Below are 5351 nucleotides of genomic sequence, written 5' to 3' on the forward strand. Positions count from 1 at the left end.
CTTTTGTAAAGCTTCAGTTGTAACTCCTTCAAAGTGTTCAGATTGTTCTTATTGATCAGCAAGGGATTCAGTAACAGGAGTGCCTTCACGAGATTGACGTGGTGAATCTGGAGGGGAGGGAACCACGTCATCTTGATTTTGATGTATTTGATTCTCATGGTTTCCCAATGTGTTATTACTATTATTGTCGGTGTTGTTGTTTGACATGGTGACGACAATGGACAAGATATAGCTTAAAAGAAAAGATTATCAGATTCCCGGTAACGGAACCAATTTGTTTAACCAAAAATCTGAGTTTTTGGTCAAAGCTAAAAAGAAATTCGGGTTACTGATAATCAGGAGACGAAAATAAAATACTTTTGAGAATGATGGTAAAACAGCAAATAGTTTTGTATTTCAATAAGTTCCCAACAGTATTCCGTGTCCTTACAAATGATGATACTTCTTCCTTTTATAGGTAATTCTAGGTAAAGGAATGAAGCCTCAGCTTTAATGATATAATTATGAGTAATAAATGATATTAAATAAGCCGTTATATAATCATTCCTATTAAATACCAATTTTCTAACGTATCAGGTATTTAATAATGAATTTGGACTCCTTTCTGTCATCAGATCTTTGTCTTTAATGCCTTCTAATCCGTTGGCTTTAAATGACTTGAATTGGTACGAGACTCGTATCTGCACTTCATCTCATGCCTATTTAAATTCCTCTTCCCGTGGCTGTCTCCATCCGTGCCTCTTAGTCAATTGTTGCGCTTTGACCATTTAACCAAATCACGTGTCATGTCACGTCATCTTTAATATAAACTCAGTTTTTTCCCAATACATTAATGTCACGTAAGCTTGGTCAATGATTAGAATCATTTAAAGTACTAGTTTTGATCGAGTTGAGATGTTTGGATGGAACTTTGTGGAGTATATGGACCGAAATATCAAACCGAAGCAAGTACAAGTATCTCCTAGCCTATTTTGACTAATAGTTAGTGTAATTCTTAGATTTAGTCACTAAAGCTAATTTAAGGTATATTTAGTCGCCTTCTTAGATATCTATATATACCATAACACCTATTTAAATTTCTTGTGGTTCGACCTCGGTTCTTAATTGGATTATTATTGCAACGACCGTTGTACTTCTCCTTTGGAGGTGCATGAGTGGTTTACTTAAAAATAAATTTGTGCAAGAGTTATAATTCAAAACTTAATTAAACATCATACTTCGAAATGAAAAACTTGACCAGTAAGCTATTGCACCATGGACAACTGCCCTCTTCCTCTAATGTGGGGCTACAGTATTTTATTTATTTCTAAATAAAAGCAACAAGTCATGCGAAAAGTAAAATGTAAATTTCTACATAAAGAACTTGAAGACGATAAAAAAGAAGACAATGATAAAAGGAATCACGGAATAGAAATTGTCGGACCTTGATGCTGGAGGATCACCTGCCGAACGTGTTGGTGTCACCTCATAATTTGAATATGAATTATAATTGCTAAATGATGGTGGATCCTGACGAATTTGGTTTGGTGATCGCTCATTATAATTATTTCTTCGTTTATTATTTCGATTTGATGCAACGCGGTCTGTAGATGGTTTATTGCTCCTAGGTAAACGTGGAGGATCGTTGAATATCTTTCCTTCTTTTTGGATAAATACAGATGGACAGTTCTCCTTCCTGTTTTGATGTCGCAAATTGCCTACCACAGCCATAATTGACTGTTGTGTTGTTGAATTTTCGGAATCCATCTTTCAGATCTCTGCGATTATTTCCTTTTCCGATTTTCCAATCCCTGATAAAACAAATACAGCTTCTAAATCAAAATTATAAATCATCAAAATACAACAACAATTCAGTGAAATCTCATGACTAGTGGAGTTTGGGGAGGGTAGTGTGTATCCGAGCCTTACCCCTATCCCAAAGAAGAGAGAAGTTGTTTCCAATAGCTGAAGGTAAATCATCAAAATAAAGTGCTGATATTACGTAAAAAGTTTTATTATCAAAATTTGTGGTCTAAAGAGCGCAAGAAGTTTATATGTTTGCAATTTTGGCTCAAATCTTGAAAACACAATAATAACTGAAAATACCTAAGTGAAATATCCGTAGAGAGAACAAAAGTAGTAACAGTAATAAGTAATAGCAGTAGTACTGTCTTTACAAACACAAAATCTTTTGCTTTTTCACTACAAGCTTTGTTTAATAGTAAGAACGAAGCTTTTAGGAAAAAGAAATCTAGCTTGCTTTTACAGCCAGAAAAAATAGCAGAAAAATTTCAGGAGCGAAAGAGGAAAATAGGAAAAACCAAACCCAAACTAATTACCTTCTTAGTATGAGTAGACAAAATTGCACACGGAAAGGACTTGAGGCTTGTCATTTATAGTGTCAGATCTGGCTTTACGAAACAACGAAAGAGTTGACCGAAAACAAAAGGGAAAAAAGGACGAGATACGGAATAAGGAGTGCGAAAAATTTCCGCCATCCTTGTTTGAAGTCCGAGTTATTCCCTTAAAAAAAAATGATCCTACGTTTATGGTGCAAATAGATGTTTTTATATTTTGGGAAATTTTCAGGAAGGGTGAAAATCATCTATACCCCCGAACTTTATTTTAAAAATCAAACTCTCCCTTCTACTTTGAACAATTGTCATTCTCCTCTATTTCTCAGTTGACTTTTTTAAAATACCTATTTTAACTTTTATAATATCAACATTTCTTTCTTTTTGTTTTTAATCTTTTACCTCTTTAGCATCATGATATTTTTTTCTTTTCTAATATTTATGATATGTACCTATATAACAACTAAATTAATTTTCAAATTGAAAAAAGTAAAAAAGATAACCAAGCATATAATTTAATAACGTTCAATAATAAAAACAACAACAACAACAACAGTCCAGTGTAATCCCACAATGTTGAATAATAAAAAGGACACGACAAATAAAAATTAAAATAAAATAACTAAGATAACTAGTAGTTATGCTATATACCTATATAACAGCTAAATTTAATTTTCAAATTGAAAAAAGTCAAAAATGATAACCAAGCATATAATTTAACGACATTGAATAACCAAAAAAAAAAAAAAACCCAATGTAATCCCACAACGTAGAATAATAAAAAGTACGAGAAAAAAAAATTTATGTTATTAATAGAAATTAAATTTAAAAAAATTATTTACACAATCGAGAATAAAAAATTGGAGTTTTGAGAATGCCCCCTCTCTTCTGAACGCCCCTTCACGTCTTCTATAATTCATCTAAACCAGCATTGTCACCGATGGCCACCAGGTAATCGCTCCTCTCCCTTCTCTTTCTCCTCTCTCTCTCTTCTCTTTTCCTGCATCACCTTTTTTCTCTTCCTTGTCTCTTTTTTTACCCTCTTTAAGTTTCTAAACCCTAGATAAGGGTAATCCGGCACACTGCCGACGACTCTTTTCCTGCGGCCTTTTCTCTTTTCTCCTCCCTCCTGTCTCTTTCTTCTTTCCCATTTGCAGTCTCTGTGGCCACAGGTAACCGCATACTAGGTCACCGCCGACGACACCTCCAAGCAGCTTTCCGATGACCACTACCCAGGATTTTCTGGCGGAACCAACCACCCATCTTCCGGCCAACTCTCTGATTTCTAGGTTCTATCTCTCCATTTTTAGTTGCAGTTTTTAGTCGATTTGTTCTCTGTTACATCTGTATGTTTCTGTATTGGTAGTGCCGTATATTAAATCCAATCTTGCTTCTTACATCTGTTTCTTTAGGTAGATTAATTGCGCTAGCACGTGTTTGAGTTTTTGTTCTTGTTTTTGTACTTGTTCTTGACAACTTTAACTTATTATGTTTTCATATTTCTTAGCATATTTTCTTTATTGGTAGTGCCTTGTATTCAATTCAATCTTGCATGTTACATCTGTCTCTTCAAGCAGATTAATTGTGCTAATACTTGATTGAGTTTTGTACTTGTTCCTGACACTTTTAACTTGTTATGTTTTCATATTCTTAGCATATTTTCTCTCTGTTGGTTGAGTGGTAGCGATTAAGTAGTACACTAAGTCTATAGTGGCTGTGGTTTAAGATGTGAGAGTAAAGTCATGTCCTCAGGTGGGGCGGGAGGTAGGGGCAAAGGTGGGAAGAAGGACAAGGAAACTTCTAGGCTAAGAGTTGGGTCCTAGAACATAAGGACGTTGACGGGTAAGACTAGAGAGTTGGGTAGGATTCTTCAGAGAAGAAGGATCAACATAGCATGTGTCCAGGAGACCATGTGGAAGGGTACTAAGGCACATGATGTTAACGGTTATAAACTGTGTACTCTAAAGGTGATGGGGCAAGAATGGGGTCGGTATCTTAGTTGACAAAGATCTTAGGAAGCTAGTAATCGAGGTTAGGGTTGATGGTTGTTAAGCTTGTGGTTGGGGGGCTTACTTTAAGAGTGATTAGTTATTATGTTCCTCAAGTAGGCTTGGGCGAGGAGGTCAAGAGGCAATTCTGGGAGGACTTGGACAAGGTGGTGCATAGTATTCTGGGCACCGAGAATATTTTCAATGGAGGGGAGTTCAATGGCCATATCAGGGCTAATGCTGGGGGCTATGACAATGTGCATGGAGGGTTCAGATTTGGAGACATGAACGAGAGAGGTACTTCGCTATTGGATTTCGCTAGAGCTTTTGATTTGGTAGTAGCTAACTCGAGTTTTCCAAAGAGGGAGGAGCACCTGGTCACTTTCCGGAGTACGGTGGCCAAGACTCAGAAAAACTATCTTCTCTGCAGGAAATGTGATAGAGGTCTTTGCATGGATTGCAAGGTCATCCCGAGTGAGTGTCTCACGACCCAACATATGCTTTGTTGATACCCAAATATTTCCTATATATTTTCAATATGCAAATACCTTCAAAATAGCATATATATGCATATATAAGCATGAACAAAGATTTTATTGTTTTCCCATAATTTTAAAGGTTTAAATTAATTTATTTTCTCCCTTTTTATCCATAAAATCCCCAATAATTATTTCCAAAATTATTATTTTGATAATTCATCTATTGTATTTCTATATTTATGCCAAAATATGGCTAAAGTATTTTTTTTTACATATTTTCATAATTACATTTAGTATTTTAAAGCTAAATTGCACATAACTGCAATATTAGCCCTTTTAAGATTTAATTATGTTTTATACGCATAAAATTGGATCCTGTATTTTTAAATATCTAATTATGTGTTATAAATCATTTTAGTACTTTAAATTATTTTTCAGAAAACTATTTACCATTTTTATAAATCAAATAGGAAAAAATGGCTATTTAAAATATAGCCAAATTAGCTTTCAATTGTAGCCCAAATCAAACCCCAATCCCAGCCCAATTTTGA

The 5351-nt window shown here is 34.8% G+C and overlaps 1 long non-coding RNA gene across 1 annotated transcript; it reads right to left on the minus strand.

The window, feature by feature from the left end:
- Nucleotides 1–1224: 1224 nt before the first annotated feature.
- On the minus strand, nucleotides 1225–2580 carry LOC107829369 (uncharacterized). The gene is made up of 2 exons (XR_001657900.2): nucleotides 2319–2580; nucleotides 1225–1790 (listed from the first exon to the last, which is right to left on the minus strand). It is a non-coding gene; the product is annotated as an uncharacterized LOC107829369 (long non-coding RNA).
- Nucleotides 2581–5351: the final 2771 nt, after the last annotated feature.

Source organism: Nicotiana tabacum, chromosome 20 (genome assembly GCF_000715075.1).
Source record: "Nicotiana tabacum cultivar K326 chromosome 20, ASM71507v2, whole genome shotgun sequence".
Lineage (NCBI taxonomy): Eukaryota > Viridiplantae > Streptophyta > Magnoliopsida > Solanales > Solanaceae > Nicotiana > Nicotiana tabacum.